The sequence below is a fragment of the Apostichopus japonicus genome, chromosome 11, assembly GCF_037975245.1.
Source record: "Apostichopus japonicus isolate 1M-3 chromosome 11, ASM3797524v1, whole genome shotgun sequence".
Taxonomy (NCBI): domain Eukaryota; kingdom Metazoa; phylum Echinodermata; class Holothuroidea; order Aspidochirotida; family Stichopodidae; genus Apostichopus; species Apostichopus japonicus.
The window spans coordinates 1,493,446-1,513,779 of NC_092571.1; the positions used below are offsets into that span (position 1 = coordinate 1,493,446).

Sequence of the window (20,334 nt, forward strand, 5' to 3'; positions counted from 1 at the left end):
CCATGCATGTACCACATTTGTGTTTAGAGTTTTTGTGTTTGGAGCAATGAAGTAAGAAGGAAACAAGGTAAAAAATCAATAGAATCATAAAATGTTTGTTGTATTACATAATGTTTGGAGATATATTTGGCTTCACTGTATTTTTTTTTTTTTTTTTTTTTTTTAAATTCTGAAAGAGTGAAATAGTTTCCTTAAATATCATAAATTTAAAGTTTTTCAGTTTTAAGTTGAAAATAATTGTTACTTTTCTCAGCTTAAAGCATATTACGTTTTTTCCTGAATAACTATGAAGGTGTTTGTAATAATTAGTCAATAGTTCAGGCAGCCGATTTCCAGTTAATTACACACGGAATATGAAAAAGGCTTCAACTTCCTACTTTCTCTTCACATCAGCTGCTCAATACAAACGGTTGTTACAATTACTGGCTGACGTCAATATTTTGATGAATTGAAAGTTAACTACGAGGTCATCAAATGAGGATTTGCTTTCGGGTGAGGACCTGGACTGATTCATAATTAATATAGTAATTTATCGCTTTGTTTTTCCAGTCAGGGATTTGACCATTATTATTAGGTGTCATGTGTGGTTAGAAGTCGAGGCTATATACTGTGTGCGCACAAACAGTTTTGTTTCATTTATCTATCTTCTTATTGATATTCAATAATCTTGCAGATGCTACCTTCCCCGTTTCATTTTTGGCTTTGTTTTGATTCGCAGAAGGTCATCAGCTAAACTGACGATTCTGACAACTCCTTCTGAATGAGCGTAGGGCTCCGAGAAGTAAACGACGACGACGACACATGAGAGCTTTTGTATGTTTGGGGAAGAGGAGGAGGACGTGTGCTATGTGCATATTATACAGCAAGACTACAGTGTTAAGGAAATGAGTGTCATGGTTAAAGGAGTTTTGCAACAAACTAGAGTGAAATTTGATCTGTTCATAATAACAAGTGATCTGGCTGGCTCTGGATTTAATGGATATATTATTCACTGTCTGCAGGTATCAGCTTGAGGTGAGTTGGATTTTCATTATTTTGGCCATTTTTTCCCCCCCCTCAAGTTTTTTCCTAATTGTGTTAATAAATACTGTAGGGGTGTTTTGGGAAATGATCACTTCCCATGGAAGTGTTATAAGGTTATGCTTTAAAAATTCTGCTGAAGTAGGTCAATAAGTTCACCAAGTTTAAAAATCAAGAGGTTTTTTTACTGAATGGTTATATTTTTCCAGGAAGTATTCAAAATAACTACAGGTGAGAAACAGATTCATTACCTGACTATTCCTCTTGGGGGGGGGGGGAGCAGGAGGTAACGAAGGAGTTTAAAATTATAGCTGTTGGAATTTAATTATTTCTTTTGCTAACTAGCTCATTAAGCAGAGTTCCTTGTGCAATGTATCGGTCAAATTTGAGAGCTTCCTTTCCTTCCACACATACATGTATGTGAATAAATTAAACTGCCAAGATAGGATACTTTCAACTGTAAAAGTGGGAAAGAAAGGGAACAATATGAGTTTTTACATGGTTTTTGAGAGGCCACCTTAAGGACAGTCCATGCTGTTCTTTGATGATAACATAAATTGGACGTTTCCTGAAATTTGGAGTTTTGGAGTACGTGCGGAACTACGATTTGTTGACTCTTTGTAGCGTTGAACTCTTTCATCAAGTTCCACATTTGACAAAAAAAATACACAAAAACCCCGAAATGTAGACATAATGTACATGTCAGCTCATCAGGTTATGGTGGCTATAATGCTTAATACACTGGGACTATTGGCTTGCAAACTAAATATGATAATGACAAAAGTTCTTGGTGTAATGCAGCACACATTTCTGCCATCGTATAGCAGTTATAAAATTTGCCTCATATATTTTTCTTGGTCATTTACGAACGATAGTAGCTGATCTGACAACAGCTAAACGCTTTTCAAATACAAGAGTATAGGTTTTACATGCCCTTATAGCCTGTAGCAGATATTTTGCAACGTTGTTTGCAAAACATTTTTATATTTACTTCGTTCCCCGCTTACCTGTCTCCCCACAACATTAGCACCTCATTCTACCGTGTCTAGTATGCCCTGGTAATCTTTTAACACTGTGCACCCTCAGTGACCGGTCCCATCCGGTCAATGCCCTTCCTTTTCATTCTACCATCCAATGTGTTTACTCATGCGTTTTCGTAGTGGATTCAAATCTTTCGAAAACTGCCCGAATTACATTGGATTATTACCTTCTTTACATCCTATTGAATTTCTAAGCGTTTCAACAGCCTATGACAGCCTGATGAGTATCCTTTTCTTATAGGGAAGGGAGTTTGGGGGCTGTTTTTAGTGTGCAACTCACACCCATGTGTTCGTTTTTTATTAGCGTAACGTTATTTTCTCAGGTAGTAGTTCCGCGAAACTACTTCGTTCGAACCGCCAGTAAGTTTTATAATGTCAACTGTCATATAATTTGTACGTAATGTATTTTCACTAGATAGAAATCCTAGATAGTGCGTGTGAACACCTGGAAATACCCTGCTGCACATACCGGTAAAATAGCACGAAATCACATAAATTTTTAACGAAGTTGGAACCCTTGTTTTCCGAGTTTCGGCTACTTAAACTTTAATTAGTGACCGATACATGTTTTATAGACGATATGAAAAAAAAGTAATTCCTAATTTCACAATTTAATTACCGTTTTAAGTGAACACGTTTTCAATTTGCGTAATAAATTTTGAGGTGGTTAGGCTTCATTGTGGTATACGCTTACAACGGTAGGATATATCATTTGTTTAGCACTTGTCTAACATATCTGATTCGATAACAGCATTTTCTACATAGTGTTCATATTTGATACTTCGCACAACATGTCTGATTCAAAGGGTTAATTATGAAAGATGTTTGCTGTCCTTCGATACTTGATATTTTTATGATAACATTAACTTGGGTATGAGTGAGTGAGTCTTTGTCAAATTTAGATTTTGAAGGCGTAAAAAGTTCAACTAAGGAACAGTTGTAGCTGTGGAAAAAAATTGGACCATTTGGCCCATTATAAATGCAGTGAAACGAGTGTGGAGACCTTCCACAATTTATCAGGAGTCGCGACCTCAATTGAGTGGGAGTGGTTCTGGGACTCCTCATTGGTAAGAGCGACTCCGAGTGGGAGTCGAGTAACTCGTCCAAGCATACTCAAACTCTGTGCAACAAACTCTGTCCACATAACAGGCTATATTGTCATGTCATTGACTTTCAATGTAATCTAAATACTACACTATTTTGACCTCATAAAGTACTGTAAGGCCTCTTATTCATTTCATGTTGTTGCTACATGGGTTGTGTGTTGTGACAGTCCTCATTGTACTTGACAATGTTAATATTATTAGGCCTCCTCCCACTTACATGCTATGCGTAAATTCTCATTCTGGTTCCTCTACAAATCACTTTCTCTGTATTATGGAATTTATACTAGAGACAGAATCACTCGCTAATATGTTAAAGATCAGTAAAACGTTATTAAAGGACGTATTATTATGTTTAATAATGAAATCTGTATGAGAATGATTTCCTGTATTAATGTGATAATTGGTAGAAATAGACTTGAAACTTGAAACTTGAAAACTATGTACTTTACAAAGACTCAAAACTACAGTATAAAATGTTTCCCCGAACGGAAATAATGGCGGTACTGAAGAACTTAGCTCCCATATGCTCTGGATGTGTGACCTGATTAATTTGTAGTGTGTAAGGTTTGTCACAGGTTCTACTCGTAATGCGTAAGGTTGGCATGTAATATACTTTTTTTTATTCTACTGTCGAATGAGAAATTTATTTCAGAATACATAAAAAATATGTGTGTTGCTTACATGTCTTGTGCCGTGCAAGCAGTTATTTATATAGATTTATTGGTTTCTACTTGGCCAACTTACATGACCCCTATCAAATAGTGGTACTAACCTTCAGGTACGTGGACTATTGTACAGGGGGTTAACAATTTCTGTATCAAACACAACATACTTGAACATTTCAAGACATGTTAACTACATTATATAATCAACATTTACTAATTTAATAGTACCAAGTACAAGTTTAAGGTTTCTCTGATAATTTTATTCTACCTGTTGAATGTTTTATCTAACGTTGACAAATAGTGCAGACCCTACGATGTTAGTAGTAGCAACCTTTCTGAGTAATGACAGTCTCCCATCGCCTGGCCAAACAATGAAGTCTGTGGATTTGAGTAAAGCGTTTCTGTATGCTGCCATAGTAATTACTGACTTTGCGAACAGCGTTATGGTCATTGCCGACTTTGCAATCTGCTGTCCCTCTCAAAGGTGCAACAGCACGCTTGATACCGATCAGTAAACTCAGACTAATGAAAATGACACAAGAAAAATCAGGCTTAATATGGTTAAAAACATTAGAGTGAGGCTTTCTCAATTTTTTTTGGGGGGGGGGGGGTGGTTGGGATGTTGGTGAGGTTTAGCTATCAATTACCTTAGTTGATTGCCTTGTGTTCTTGCTTATTTGGGTGTTACTATCAACTGAAAGGGCAATTTTCTAATCTTAATTTCTGGTCACTTGCACAGCTGATAGATCTGCAAAGGTTTCATGCATAGTTGACCTCCGAATAATCTTGCAAAACTTTAAAAACTGCGTTTTGTGTAACTTTTGGGAAATCATACCATGGCAGGCAAGTTAATATTCTGTGATATTTAGTCCACCAAATTCACACCGGTGTTGGAGTGATGAATTTTATACAAAAACCTTCAAGGTTTCAAACTAAAGACATAAAAAGTTACGTCCGTGCCATATTACATACTGTTTTTAACCTAGACATTATAGACTAGTGCAGTATATATATGGACTGCAAGAGTTACTGCACTGCCAAAGTAATAAATCTCGTCAGTTGCTGTAAAGGGAAAAACCTGTTTGACTCTCATAGTATAATTTATAAGGCAGTTCCAGTTTCGGATACTCGTTTATTTTCACACTGAAATAATGACAACCAGTTAAATATTAAAAAAAAGTTTCTCTAGTTGATGGGATGTCATCCCAAAGCGAATCCATTGTTAAAGTGTATCTCTACAATGTATGTATGAATGAATCATGCTCGTTATGTGGTAATGCCTGCTATCCAGAAGAATGATTGTGGAGCTAAAATGGCTGTATGAATGAATCATTCATAGTATATTGTAAAGCCTGCTATCCAGAAGAATGTAATTTGACATACACTGTCTAATTTTATCTCGACATTGCCTTCAGTTCTTGTTCATGATTGTGGAGCTAAAATGGCTGTATGAATGAATCATTCTTAGTATATTGTAAAGCCTGCTATCCAGAAGAATGTAATTTGACATACACTGTCTAATTTAATCTCGACATTGCCTTAAGCTCCCGTTCACGATCGTGGAGCTAAAATGGCTGTATGAATAACAGTTGACTTTATTTTAAGAAAAGTTGGTCTTATACTAAAGTTGCATTCTCCATCTCAAACTATATTCCAAGAAAAGAACAACAAAAATACAGGATAGTATTTTTTAATGAACCTGCAACTATTATTTTTCACTCTTTATTTTGTAATCTGCAAGAAAACACAACCTTTGTTTGATTTCAAAATAACAGTGCTCATTGACTATAAGACTTACTGTACATGTTGTGTAGTTTTGTGTTGTGCTAAAGTTTTGTCTTTCTTCTTATTATTAGGCATATATATGGCAAGTTGGTAATTTCAAGTCATAGAGGCTTAAGGTTTAAGAGAACATGAAATGACCTGAAATTAATTTGCACCCAATAAAATGTAATCTTGCATAGCTTGTCATGTATCTATATATAGCTGTGTGTTTTGAAAGCATAATTTTTTCCGTTTCCCTGGTTCTGAAATGTTTAGCAGCCTGTAGGCAAAGATTAAAGTCATATTGTTAATTGTGAAGAAATACAATGGATCAGTCAAAAGTGAAAGTTGCTTAAAATAAGCTGAACTGCAGTTTTCAAACAGATTCATGTGGACTGGTGATCCAGATATATTTCCTATTAAATGTTGATATGCAAATCTGATTTCTGTCTGAGATTCAACCAACATTCGGAGCCAAGAAGGATGGTTTTCGTCACGAAGATTGGGTTGTTTTTCTCCTTAATATTGCACAAAGGTTAACAGGTAAAGCTTATCTCAGCGAGGAACCGTGTTAACTAAACCTATCAGGCAACGTTCTTTTTCCTGTTTCAGTTTTATAGTCATTTTTGTTATCCCGTTATAATCATTCATCCGTAATTTTGTCTTATCTGATCAGAACCACATTCTTTCCTTTCTTATTTTTGTTTCGATACTTATCTTCACCAGTTTACCTGATACCCTCAGATTACAATCTCCATTGGAAGAATTGTTGCCGTTTTCTCAGTTCAATGCTGCTGAGTTTGTTTTTATTTTATATGTATTGATATATTAATCCTAGGTACCTTCAAAGCAATTGTCAACTTTCACTTCTAATAAAGAGACACATCAAACAAACCCCTTGCATTAAAAGAGCCCTCACAGCTCAAAGGCTATGAGAACACTTCATATTTCGGGATTTATAAACATCAGCGTATTCATAACTGTCACTTCCCTAATGACTGTGCTGATAGGTTGCTTTTTCGTATATATATGATATCATGTATAGGATGGTGTCATAAAGGTACGTGGGGATGCTTAGACACTATTATGGTATGTAAACTTTAGCTTTGGCTATAAAGCAATTCTTTACTTTGTATCTATTTCTTAATTAAGCTTGAGTCCTGATATGCTGGATCTGATTGGTTAATACTTAGGGTTGTTGACTTAATTCATGTCTGTTGTCTTAAATAGTTTTTCCTCTTTGCCCTATGTGAACCGAGGGGGGGGGGGGCTGGGACTGGGGTGGTGGCAGAGGGATGGGATGTGAAATAGGATAGGGGTCAGGTGTAGATGTTGGGTCTGAGTAAAATCCCAGGGTGCAGGACAGAAGGGTGAGATAATGATGGGAATGAATATTTAGGTAGTACTCCAATTTAAAATGGGTTGGCTAACTAGTGTTTTTATTGCTGAAAATAAAGTATAGGTACCTGCCATGTGTTTCTGTTCTTTTCTGGGGTGAAAAAGATAAAAAGGAATGGGAGCTGGAAGTACATGAGGACTGAATCTGAAAAATATTAGCCCATAGACAACCTCTTCCATACTGTAACTGTGTTTATTGAATATTAATTTCTTATTCTGCTCCATGCAACACTATAACAATCCACTCCAAGCTGATAATTGCCCTGAATGTATTAAAACAAAATTTGATCAAAAATGCGAACAGTCACAGATCTACATCTTCGAGTGAATGTAAGAGTGGGATTAATTGAAATGGTATAGGATAGGGATTGGTGTGGGACAGGAATTGATGTGGGACAGGAATTGGTGTAGGACAGGAATTATTGTGGCGTGGGACAGGATTGGTATGGTGTCGGACAGGATTGGTATGGTGTGGGACAGGATTGGTATGGTGTTTGAACGGATTGGTATGGAGTGGGACAGGATTGGTATGGCGTGGGACAGGATTGGTATGGGTGTGGGACAGGATTGGTATGGTGTGGGACAGGATTGGTATGGTGTGGCACAGTATTGGTATGGGTGTGGGACAGGATTGGTATGGCATGGCACAGTATTGGTATGGGTGTGGGACAGGACTGGTATGGTATGGGACAGGATTGGTATGGTGTGGACAGGATTGGAATGGTGTGGGACCGGATTGGTATTGGGTAGGACAGGATTGGTATGGTGTGGGACAGGATTGGTATGGTATATGGAACAGGATTGGTATTGTGTGGGACAGGATTGGGATGGTGTGGGACAGGACTGGTATGGTATGGGACAGGATTGGTATTGTGTGGGACAGGATTGATGTGGTGATGGACGAGATTGGTATGGTGTGGGACAGGATTGGGATGGTGTGTTGGACAGGATTGGTATGGTGTGGGACAGGATTGATATGGCGTGGGACAGGATTGGGATGGTGTGGGACAGGATTGGTATGGCATGGGACAGGATTGGTATGGCGTGGGACAGGATTGGGATGGTTTGGGACAGGATTGGTATGGCGTGTGACAGGATTGGTAAGGTGTGGGACAGGATTGGTATGGCGTGGGACAGGATTGGTATGGTGTGGGACAGGATTGATATGGCGTGGGACAGGATTGGGATGGTGTGGGACAGGATTGGTATGGCATGGGACAGGATTGGTAAGGTGTGGGACAGGATTGGGATGGTGTGGGACAGGATTGGTATGGCGTGTGACAGGATTGGTAAGGTGTGGGACAGGATTGGTATGGCGTGGGACAGGATTGGTATGGTGTGTGACAGGATTGGTAAGGTGTGGGACAGGATTGGTATGGCGTGGGACAGGATTGGGATGGTGTGGGACAGGATTGGTATGGCGTGTGACAAGATTGGTAAGGTGTGGGACAGGATTGGGATGGTGTGGGACAGGATTGGTATGGCATGTGACAGGATTGGTAAGGTGTGGGACAGGATTGGTATGGCGTGTGACAGGATTGGTAAGGTGTGGGACAGGATTGGTATGGCATGGGACAGGATTGGTATGGCGTGTGACAGGATTGGTAAGGTGTGGGACAGGATTGGTATGGTGTGGGACAGGATTGGGATGGTGTGGGACAGGATTGGTAAGGTGTGGGACAGGATTGGTATGGTGTGGGACAGGATTGGGATGGTGTGGGACAGGATTGGTATGGCATGTGACAGGATTGTTAAGGTGTGGGACAGGATTGGGATGGTGTGGGACAGGATTGGTATGGCATGTGACAGGATTGGTAAGGTGTGGGACAGGATTGGTATGGCGTGGGACAGGATTGGTATGGTGTGGGACAGGATTGGTATGGTGTGGGACAGGATTGTGATGTTTAACTGACCAATGAATGCTGTCAGTTATCAATGAATGTCCCTTTCTAGCTGTGTTAGCCTGTTTGCTTTAAAGTGCAATTAAGTGACCCAAACTATTTCATTGCTAGTTTTGTTTGTTCATATTTTTATACCTGGAGAATGTAATGTACTTTCTTTCTTAATTGCTGTTCCTTATAATTACATGTAAATTTATCGGAGATGTACATGAATCGTTTGTAGTTCAGAATTCAGTATTTAAATATATCATTAGTATTTTAGGGCCTGCCAGCAATATTGCAGAAGACCCAAGGTTATATCAGGTATAAAACCTAGAACTTTTCATTGAAATCTAAAGTTCAGTTTTAAATCAGTCATATTCCATTATTGATATGCAACTGCCATTATTCAATGTGTCCTCTTCACTTAAAGGTTAAATTAATTTTCTTTTTGTTGCTTGCAAACCTCATAAGGATTGTTCCAAATGTCAGAGATATCATAGCCCATGATCCTTTCATCATAGACACAGAGACCTTCAGCCTACAGGCAGATCTTCAAAGTTAATCGGATTATTTTCAGAATATACAAAGCCATATTGGCAGAGCTTTTTCTGTATACAGTACAAACTGGAACCTGTGCAAAATCTGTTCAGGCTCATTTGGTGAAGGAATTATTAAACTTGTTCTGACGAGTGGAAAAGAGAAGCATCAATACTAAAACAAGAAACGAACAACAATGGATGAATGAAAGTGAAAAAAAAAATGATTTCAATTTTATTGGGGGGGTGGGGAAGAATTATCGAACGAGATGAACTGGAACTTTTTCTTTTCTTTTGATTTGCTTTTTGTCTGTTTTTGTTTTTGGTTGCTTGTTCTTTTGATTCTTTTGTCATTTATGAAGAATTTTACGGATTTTCAGAGGTGTAGGGAGCTCACAGAAAGTGAGGGACAGCCACTGGGGGTCCAGGACCCTTCAACAGCAAGAAATCAAGAAATTTATATACTTCTTTGTAAACTGTTCAAGTTTCGTTGTTATATTTCTTTTCGTCAAAATTCTGAGAAGAAATGGGGAGGCTGACAAGTTTGATCATTTCATTGTCTGGCACCCCTGTTGCTAATTCAAAGAGTCCATCTGAATGAATTAACACTACCTCGGTGCATCCCTACTTGAAGATGGGAGTGGTGGGAGGGGGTGGGGGGAGGGAGGTGGAGGCAGTGGCCCCCCTCCCTCTGTCTCCCAACCTATTCCTATCCCTCTGTTATTGGTTATTCAACTATTCAATTAGTTAAAGCAAAATATCAAGTATCTGTCAAAATTAATCATTTGCAGCTCATTTTAAGCAAAGTATTGCTGTTTAATTTCATTCCTAAAGTTCTTTCCTACCTTACCTATCTCCAATGCACTCCAATCTACCTAGCTGACACCGATTGGAAACATTCTTGTATTGCGCCCCCAATGACCCCCATCAAAGGTCATTGTCCTCTTCCCCCCCCCCTTCCTTCTAAAACATTATCTGTTCTCATGTAACTTCGTGATGGATGCAACTCTCAAGATTTTAATTCATTCTCTAGGAAATAAGAGCAATTCCAATCACAGTCAATTTTAATTCATCCGTAAAGTCAGGAACAACATTGAACACAAAAAGAATAGTTCACCTTTATTTTGTCTGTGTTATGTTTCTTATTTTTTGGCGTAATTTTGGTGTACATATGGATTATAGTACAATATATTTACTTGATATCTTACATGAACCAAAATTGTTGGTGATATCAGCTGAATCATTGTTAACACCATCCAAGGACGATTACTCATCAATCTCTATTATGTTTCGTTATTGATTAGTGGATTAGCAAAACAAATGTATTTACACATTGCCCTTGTTCTTTCCATTTTGCAAACCATTGTAGTTATTATCAAATATTAAACATACATTATTGTGTTTAATACAAATGTACAGAGAGGGAAATATTAGGGAAAAACTCAAATTCACTTATCACAAAGATATAACAGCATGACAATGGATGAAGGAGGGGTGGATATGGTTTAGGGGGGTTAAAGAGGGGGTTATGGAAGGGTAGAGAGAGGGTCAGGGAGGGGATTGGATGGTGTTAATTGGAGTTATATTAAAGTTTTCATTGATTAGTAGCTTTAAACATGCTAGCCTATTTTGGAAAGCAACCTCTTCCATTTTTTGCAAACAATTTTTAGTGACATTTGCTTTAAAAGAGTATTTTATAAGGAACAACACTAACTTGAAAAATTAACAAAAGAAGAAATATTGCTCAAAGCATTATAACAGCCAAGATTGGAAATGGGAGGTGGTGAGAAGGGGGTGGGGGGAGGCTGGATGTTACAGTATTTTATCTGGGAAGAGGAACAGAAAGGTACCTTAAAAGTGATATACCAGTATCCAATCCTTCCCTTCCTTCTATTCATCTATTTCCACCATTAGATTGAGACTGTTCCATATTAAACACACCAGGTTTAATTTAATGCATCAATACTGCTAGTTTGCTCATTCCCTTTTTTGTTCTGATCGAAAGTTTAGTAACTTATTAATTTCCTTCTTTCTTGCCCAAATATTTATTGTGCATAACAGTGGAGGGGGTGGTGAGGAATACATACTCCCCCCCCCCCAACTGGTGCCCATCCCAAAATAAAATTTGCCATATCCAAGAACAAAACAGGTGGACTATTACTTTGAAGAAACTTCCCAATGTTACTTACGTTGTCTTCCTCCAAATCCTGCTGATTTTGTACCTGTATGTAGTTTGTGAAAAATGATCAAATTTAACTACAAACTAGCTTTGGGATATTTTCCCCCTTAGCCCTCCTCATGGGTACCTATGGAAGACCTCACCCTGATATTTTGCTCTTAATTTTGCCATGCCCTGGCCCCCACTTCCAAATGTCTGGGGACAACGCAAGTGCATGAGATTACTCAGAATTTTTGCTCTTTTATAGAGCACTACCCTATCCTCTACCTCTTGTATCTGCTCTGGGCTATATCAGTGAAAGAGAAATAAACCCGTTCAATGCTCCAGGCGGATTAATCTGCCCAAGAGATATGGTGTGGTCAACATATAAAATTTGTTCATTACACCCACACTATATAATGCATCTCTGAAAACATTCAGGAAGAATTAAGACACAAATTCTGCCAAAAATCTATACGAAAGACGTGACATATTTGCGTTGGAAATTTTGGGGAGGCAGTTGCGGAAATAATGGATGATGGAGATGTGGCAGCGATGATGACTTTCAGGTTGTACTTGACGTTGATTAATGTACAGACCCATATTCAGACTATGAGCAAAGGCAAGATATATAATTGTAGAGACTGCCACTACAAGGAATAGAATATTTGATAACCTTACTATTATAAGCCCTAACCTTAGTACTTTACTAGTGTCACGGTACTATACCATACTTTGTTTATTTGCTGGTTCATGTGTTTGGATTATGGTTTATTCAAATTGATGCCTTCAAATCATTCAAATAATATACCTTTAGAAAGGAAATTTAGTTTTCTATACTTTTCTATGCACAAAGCTAAGCGAGATAAGTTTGAAATCTTTAGCAAATTGCTAACTTAATAATATTAAAAAATTAAGTACAACAAATTTGCAAAAATTTATTATAATCAAGGAAAGTTTCTTTTGCATTATCTGTTTATATAATGTCACAATCACTTCATCTCTTCGACTTTGATGTTCAACACTTTTTCATTAAAACTAATCATTTTTTGCTGAAATTTCAGTTTGAAAATATATATACTGCACACTTCACAGATATAATGATTTTTGTAAATTAATTCAGCCTCTAGCTGGAGCCACACTTTAAATAAATTAGCACTGAAAGGGTTAACATGTACATACATAACAACCAGGTTATCCATAGATTTGAATACTTCATTTTGTGTTGACTTTTGACACAATTATCTGCTGCCACCATACTGTTTGTTACTGTAGTACAACACGCATAGCAACAGAAATGATGAAATTTATGCATATAAACTTCAAAGGATTGTAAATGAAAAGGATCAAACATTGCTTTAAATAGGACACAAATTTCGATCTCATATTTCTTATTTAGAATCAGGGTATAAATATGGTAGGAAAGATTACGCTTATATAGCTTTGTAAGAATGGCACAGAAATTAGTTACAACCAAGCGAAAGAATGCAGAGCTTTTAATAAGTGCCTGCTATTTTATTTAGAGTTTTTAGTGGTTTATTAAACAAGCTTAATGGTCGCATCTTTTCTGAGTCTCATTGGCTCCTCCATGTATAACATTGATAAGGAAAAGTAAGTTCCAGGGGAGCTATCAATGTTCTAGACATGAATGCATATATTCCCTTATTTGGCATAGGATTGAGTGAAATATTGGCAAACAAGCAAATTAGTACGATAGAAATAAAACATGTTCAGATTCACAGAAAATCCATAAAATGTTGAATATATTGCTAAACGGCTGCTCATGAATTGTCGTTAAGTAGTGAGATAGAAGATGTGGATATCTTTCATAAACATTGAGTCGTTTTTATCTCTCTGGTATGTACCTGTATTCCAATATTACAAAAATTTCACCATTTCAATAAATTGTAGTAAAAACTTTAAAGATCTGATCATGAAAATGTCATTTTCAATGTTGATATGTAATCATCATGTCTCTAAAATCAGTAAAATATAATTGAAAGCTTTTGCATCACAGAGCATTTCTGGCTTACCTATCTCCACATGACTATTGCACTATTACACAAACACATGTTGTAGTTTGTAAGGGTGTTGGCCAAGTCTTGTGATAAGACCTCATTTGCATATCAAACGTAAATCCTCACATGTATACCTGTCAAACTGATGGGAATTTTGAGGCTGCTAAAAGTCATTATTGACGTAGCCCAAAAATATGCTAGAAAGATTAAAACTGGTCATGTCCATGCCAAATAATTGCACTTATTTAAGGCCATATTGATTTTAAATAATATGTTCTTTACAAACACAGTTTGATGTCTATTGCACATGTAAGAACTAACCGTAAGAAAAAAATGAAAACAAGTTTAGCAAGTTTTAGAAAGCTTAAATTAAAACGTAATAATAATAATATAAAGTGAACTTGATTAAGTTGTCGTTTATCGTGGATGCGGTGGTTGACTTTTACTTCCATCTCCCTGCCATCATGTGTCATCAATCTTTCCCTTTAGACAGTCTTCTTTCAATAGTCTCAATGACTTACTCATTATCCCTTCAGATAACATTTCACAGATGGAGTATTATTATCGATAAGACATAGATCGTAATCTTGATGCAAGTTAAACCATCCATGACAATGTGTTGTGTAAACTCTTGGTAAAAGTACGTATCACTTCAACGTAATGTCAAATTTCGGCTATGACCTCTTTGAAGTCTAGGCCATGTTCATTATGATATTTTAAATGATCTTTTCTAGGATGCTTTTTAAAGAAGTTTGATGTCGTTGTTATACTTTGAGAGCACAAAGACCCCTTCCCATGCCGTTCCCTTCCCCCTTCCGGCCCAGAAAATCCCTATCAAATACCCTAGTAGAATTATTATGATGTACAAATTTATTCCATCACTAGTCAAATTGTCTTTAAATATATCTCAAACAAAGAAGAGCAGAAGTTTGTTCTAAGTATTGTTGGCAAGATCCATCTAAACAGATTAAGTAAGCAGATCTGCATATAAATTTGATTTGAGATGAAATTGAGTACTCTCAACCAATAGGATTAAGTCTGTATAGTTTCCTGCTTGTTGAATCATTTTGCGCCATTGAGATATGTCATACCTCGTAGTCTTTGAGCAGAATTTAACACATGAAAAAAATATGTATGTATGTAAAACAGTGATAAAACTTCCAGCCTCCACCAGGATTCGAACCCAGGCCTCATGCTTTATGCGCGGACACTTTAACCAACTAGGCTATGGACGCTGATTGTATGTCCAGAGGTTCAAAACCGGTAAGGAAGGTCATAATTCCACTGTAGGCATTTGTCACCTGTATCGAACAATACTAGTTCTGTTTTGGTGACATATTTTGCCTTACTCTAGAGATCAAACATGATGCTAACCAACTCGAAAATCATTTGTGATTCCTAAAGCCGGATCTCGAAAGAGATACTTTGAACAGACTCTGTTAAATGAAATGGAAATATATGACCAATGCAAATGGATAAATATATATGTAAATAATATAAAAATAATAATAATATTTGAAAGTGTAGTAGAGTATAACCACAGAAGTATATAGAACTATGGCGTAACGTTCATGAAACACAGCATATAATAAATAAGTGTTTCAATCAACCTTTAATATCATGCTGAAGGGACTCATACAACGATGTATTCAGAGACTATTATATCTCTTTAAGTCCTTTCATCTTTTCATCTGGGATTCTATTTACATGGAGGTTGCTTTCATCTTGATTCCATTTATCAAGGTGACACAAATATTATCTTTGAAGCTTAAACTCCAAAACTTGCCTGGCTGTATTGAAAATTGGAAAACTTGTTTCTGTTTTGTCGAGGAGATCCATGAAGTGCACATAGGATGCTTTTTAATTGACAGTTTTTGAAATTTTTTATCCTTGAGCTACAAAAGATGGATAATCGCAAGATATCAAAACAGGCAATAGTAATTTTTTTCTTGATTATTTTGATTTCTGGTTTAAGTATTTTTTTACGTCGATCATAATTTCATGGTCGTGATCAATTGAAGACCAGGAAGGCAAAATCAAATGTTTTGAAATATTTTGATATGCAAATTAAATTACTTATAATATTAATTATTGTGATTAAATTATTAAATTAAAATGTAAATTAAAATCCCACACAAAAAGGAGAGTGAAGAGCACATACCCCTGATCTCCTCTCCCTGATCCCTTCCCCCTGATCCCTTCCCCCTGATCCCCTCCCCCTGATCCCCTCCCCTGATCCCTTCCCCCTGATCCCTTCCCCCTCATCCCCACCCCCTGACCCACTCCCCCACACTCACCCATTCCAAACCATTGTAATGAAAGTTGGAAGTTTTGAAGTTTTCAGTTTCCTTTTTGGCATGTGATTCTAAATAAAATGAAAATTTTGCTCAGAGTAACAAAATGTTAACAGTCTCATCAAATAAATGTATTATACTTAATTACTTGTAAAAATTCCAACTTGTTTGGAAATTCATAAATTTGTTGTCTTGTACGTACGTCATTTACTTTTGAAAAATATTTCACAAGTTTGGCAAAACTTGTCAACCAAACATTCATCTGTTGCTCTTATTAGCAATGGATGTTAAGGAGATGTGAAAGTAACAACATCTAATTAATTTTGTAATTTGTATTGTAAATCAGAAAGTCCTCACAGGCTTCATTATATTCGGCTCATCAACATCTGGATCATTGACCTGTAGAGAGATAGAACAGCAGAAAAATAGTAGACACCAAAGTGTCTAAAATACAGAAATTCTATGCTGTGTGATCAATATATAGGATTCTCATGATCATGTATGTGAAATTGTTATATTAGAAGAAAAATTTATTAAAATTATTAAAAAATACATGTTGAAGTGCGAGCAGGAGTGACCATTATTTGACTTTATAGCGTACTTATAGCATATTTATGGCATATTTATAGCATATTTCCAGTCATTACAGAACAGCACTATAAACTCTGCTATAAACTAGTTAAAATATTCTTTTTACGGTAATAACAATGCCCTGTTCCCTTTATTCTATAAGTTTATGTGTATCTAATAAATAAATAACGACAAAAATTCTCAAGTTTTGAACTAATTAATTCTTACAGCCTTAATTTGTGCAACAACAATTTTTTATTAACCAGATGTGAAGATCTGTAGTCATGCATTTGTGCTCCCCCCCCCCCTCCCCCTTAATCATCATCCTGGTGTAATTATGTTATAACCATACACACATTTCTCTTTTCTCAATACGCTATTTATATCCAATGACTGAACATTCCATCTACATTAATCATAAATGATTCTTTTGTTTTTTTTGCTCTATATGCAATTTGTTTTGACAGTTTTTGTAAACAGTCTCATACTAGACATATGACTTACCTCTACTCTGTTGTTTATGTAAGCCGTCTATCAAGCAATAAATTAACGGTACATGAAAACATTGTGTCTTTAATTTTACTAATTACCAAAGTTGTCAACTAGAGGGTTGCAAATCACCCCCAGAGTACAGTGTGAATTTGAAACTCATGACACAATTCTAACAATAATTAGCGTTAATGTTTATACCACAGAATAAAGCCTTGAGCTGACATAATCATAACTAATATCAACAGTCTTTGGGTGGCCTTAACTTTCTATCATAAGTCACCCCTTCTTCCTCCCTGCCTCCCTGCCTCCTTCTCTCTCTTTATCTTCCTGTTTTATGTCATCTGTCAACAGTTCTAGTCAAATATCCCTTTAGAGAGGTTACCTTATCAATTAAAATTACTCCAAGGTGAGAAAGGAACAAGAAGAAGAAGATGAAAAAAAAAATAGGCAGAAAGGTAAAGAGACTGGCTTTTTTGTGTACCTTGGATATGGTCACTGAACATGTCAATCTTGTGAGGTACTCTAGTGGTTGAAAAAAGCACGTTTTGTTACATACAAAGGGGCAGTAAAAGCGAGCCCTTCCCTAGGAAGCTAACTTTTATGTAACGAACATCCTATAAATAGCTAACGTCGTTCTAAAACTGAACAAGTTCTTTTCTTTTGGTTTCAATAATTACACACAGCCCTGCATTTGGTTGTATTTTGTTGTTTGAGGGTGTGCAGTGCTTCCTCCTCAAAGATAGGCATGCAAAAATTGAAGAAGAAAAAAAGAAAAGATAAAATAAACAACTGCGAAGAAGTTCTTGAAATTTGTTTCTTCTGAGTTTGTGAGCCTCCAAATTATATCCATTTATTTATTTATTTATTTGTTTTTCCACAAAAGTACAAAGTGGAGGGAAGTCTTCCATAAAGGTTAAAAGCTTAACAATGTGGAAGACTCCCTGAAGAAAGAATAGAATAGAAAAAATATATAAACACATATACATATATGTAAATACAAATTAAAAGGTTCATTATATATATAGTAATTACATACAGGTATAATTTGGTAGAAGTCAGTAACTAGCTATTATTTCCTTACATAACCACTTCTTAAAGGATGTGACTGACTTTTTACTCTTTTAATCGTTCGTTAGAAGATTCCATTTTCCATTTATTTTTCCATTCTATTTATAGTATGAGTCAAGGTCAAAGGTTAAATTCTAATATCAACATGAGAAAAACTTTAGGAGGTCAAAGATGTGTCAGAGTTTGACCTTTAGGGGCCTTTGTGTTAAAGTTTGACAGTAATAGATCATATTTTTTTTCTTGTATATTTCGGGACATTTTACTGATTTTGCATTTCAATTTCATAACGTTTTTGTAATTTGACATGCCGTTTTGGCACCTTCCTAACCAACCAGGTTCTGTTGTCCAGTCCAGTAAGTGACTATACCATAATTCAATGGTGCATTCATGTTCCATTATGACTGGATGAAATAGTTTCTCTTGTTAATACAAAGGTGCTCTCAGCTGGGGAATCACCTTATTCCTTTAATAAATAAACAACATCAATAATTTCAGCCCAGGGTTTCAATTTGCAAATTACGTCTATCTTTTTACATATGTAATGCATGTCTTAATGTGAAAGCTTATGCTCCCAATTTTGAAAATGTATTTTTCTGTTTATTTTGTAATGAATGAAGAATCAGTTGTGACACGACTACGTAACAATAACATTCATTTCATACTCATTAATTTGTGCAGCGAGAGACACGTTACAAACAATGTAAACAAAACCAGCTGTCTTGTACAAACAATTTTGGCTGCTGGTATCACATGACATATAGTTGACTGTTAACAGCACTGCCTCAGTATTAAACCAGATTGTAAGGATTCCTGTGATTATCAGTAGTTTAATTGCTTAGTCGTTGGATGAAGGTACTGTTGTAAACTAGAAAGGGAATAATTACTTAGCTGCATTTTGTTTGAAAGGCATTGAAGACTCGCCCCAAACCGAGTGCCGCCCTCTGAAAAAGTTAACTTTCTGTTGCTGCTACAAAATGCAGACAGTAATGAAATGTGATACCTTGTTATCTGTTATCTAGACCTGAGATTTCCATCACTGCTATGTACACTGTGTTGTGGGTATTGACCGTAGCTGTATGTATTGACTGTATACTAGTGTCTAATTACCGATGGTAGCAAGCTGTGTGTGTATTTTCTGGGATCGATGGTGGTGTCTAACACTTCGCTTACACCTCATTCGATACTAGGTCAGATTACAGGCATCAGACGTTTCTTTGTGCGCACTAGTCGGAGGTTCTAACTCTGTCAGTTATTCTCCGATATTTACAAGAAAAGTCTTCAGTTTAAGACATTTCAATATCTCAGTAATGGTTGCAGTAAAATCATGGATGAAATCAGAGCATCAGTGACCATTTTCTGACTTTTCTAGCATATTTCGGGACAATACTAAGATGACCTTTAAGTCAAACTTGGTGAGATGAGTAAAAATGGCAAATTACAGCAAAAAAGTATCTTCAATTTACTCAAAACATTGAAAAAAGTGTCTTCATTTGAATAGATAATATTAGTGATGTCTCCTTGGGTTGACGGGGGAGGTGGGGGGATGGGTCGATGGATGGCATACATTTTATGAGGGTACAGTTGGAGTTTACATATGAATAGCATGACCCTTGCTGATATTATACTTTCTTACATATTTTGGTGGTAAAACTGATGATTTTATTCTTTCTTAACTTTTCCTGAAGGTTTCTCCAACTAATTCCTTTTAAACATTTAAAAACTTGGAAACTCGAACATGGAATTTTATGGCTAGAAAGGGACTTGAACCATTATCCTCTGGTCTAGCAGTTTATCAATTTTAACTGAGCTATCCAGCTCTTAGTTTCTGGGGATCCCTATACATAAAGCCATATCTTTAACGGAGAACGGTTAAATTTGCTACAAATTTGCCATTACTGAAAAATAATGCACCTGAATACATCATTTGTTATTTTCATTGTTTATGAGAAAATGAAAATGGAGCACAAATATCATTGGTTTCCAATTAAAAACAGTAAAAATTTGGCATAGACTCTATTGATTTTAGTATGAAATACTATCAAAATATTTATCAAAATTAACTCAAAAGCTGTTTTTAGAATTCCCATTGGTGAAAAAAAGAAAAAAAAATACATAGGATTTCTTGGTTTGATCAATGGAAGATTTATTTTTGAGTAATTATTTAGTAATTTTGGTAAATTTATTAACTAAAACAAAAGCTTTTTTTTTGTTTTTGTTTACAACACGTTTTGTTTATTTTGTACTGTCAGAATGTCTACTGATCATCTACTAACATTGTGACCAGGAGGAGAAATGGTGGCAGCATTTTGGAATATGAATATA

The 20,334-nt window shown here is 36.2% G+C and overlaps 1 protein-coding gene across 5 annotated transcripts in view; it reads left to right on the plus strand.

The window, feature by feature from the left end:
• The first annotated feature begins 617 nt into the window (after positions 1–617).
• The window catches only part of LOC139975713 (uncharacterized), a 205,863-nt gene continuing 186,146 nt past the window's right edge, over positions 618–20,334 (plus strand). For 4 of the 5 annotated variants that reach the window (XM_071983812.1, XM_071983815.1, XM_071983814.1 and 1 more), the window contains exon 1: positions 719–1,014. The gene's annotated coding sequence lies outside the window, so the exon portion shown is untranslated. Of the gene's footprint in view, positions 1,015–20,334 lie in introns of all 5 variants that reach the window. The other variant, XM_071983811.1, reaches the window with a different exon arrangement.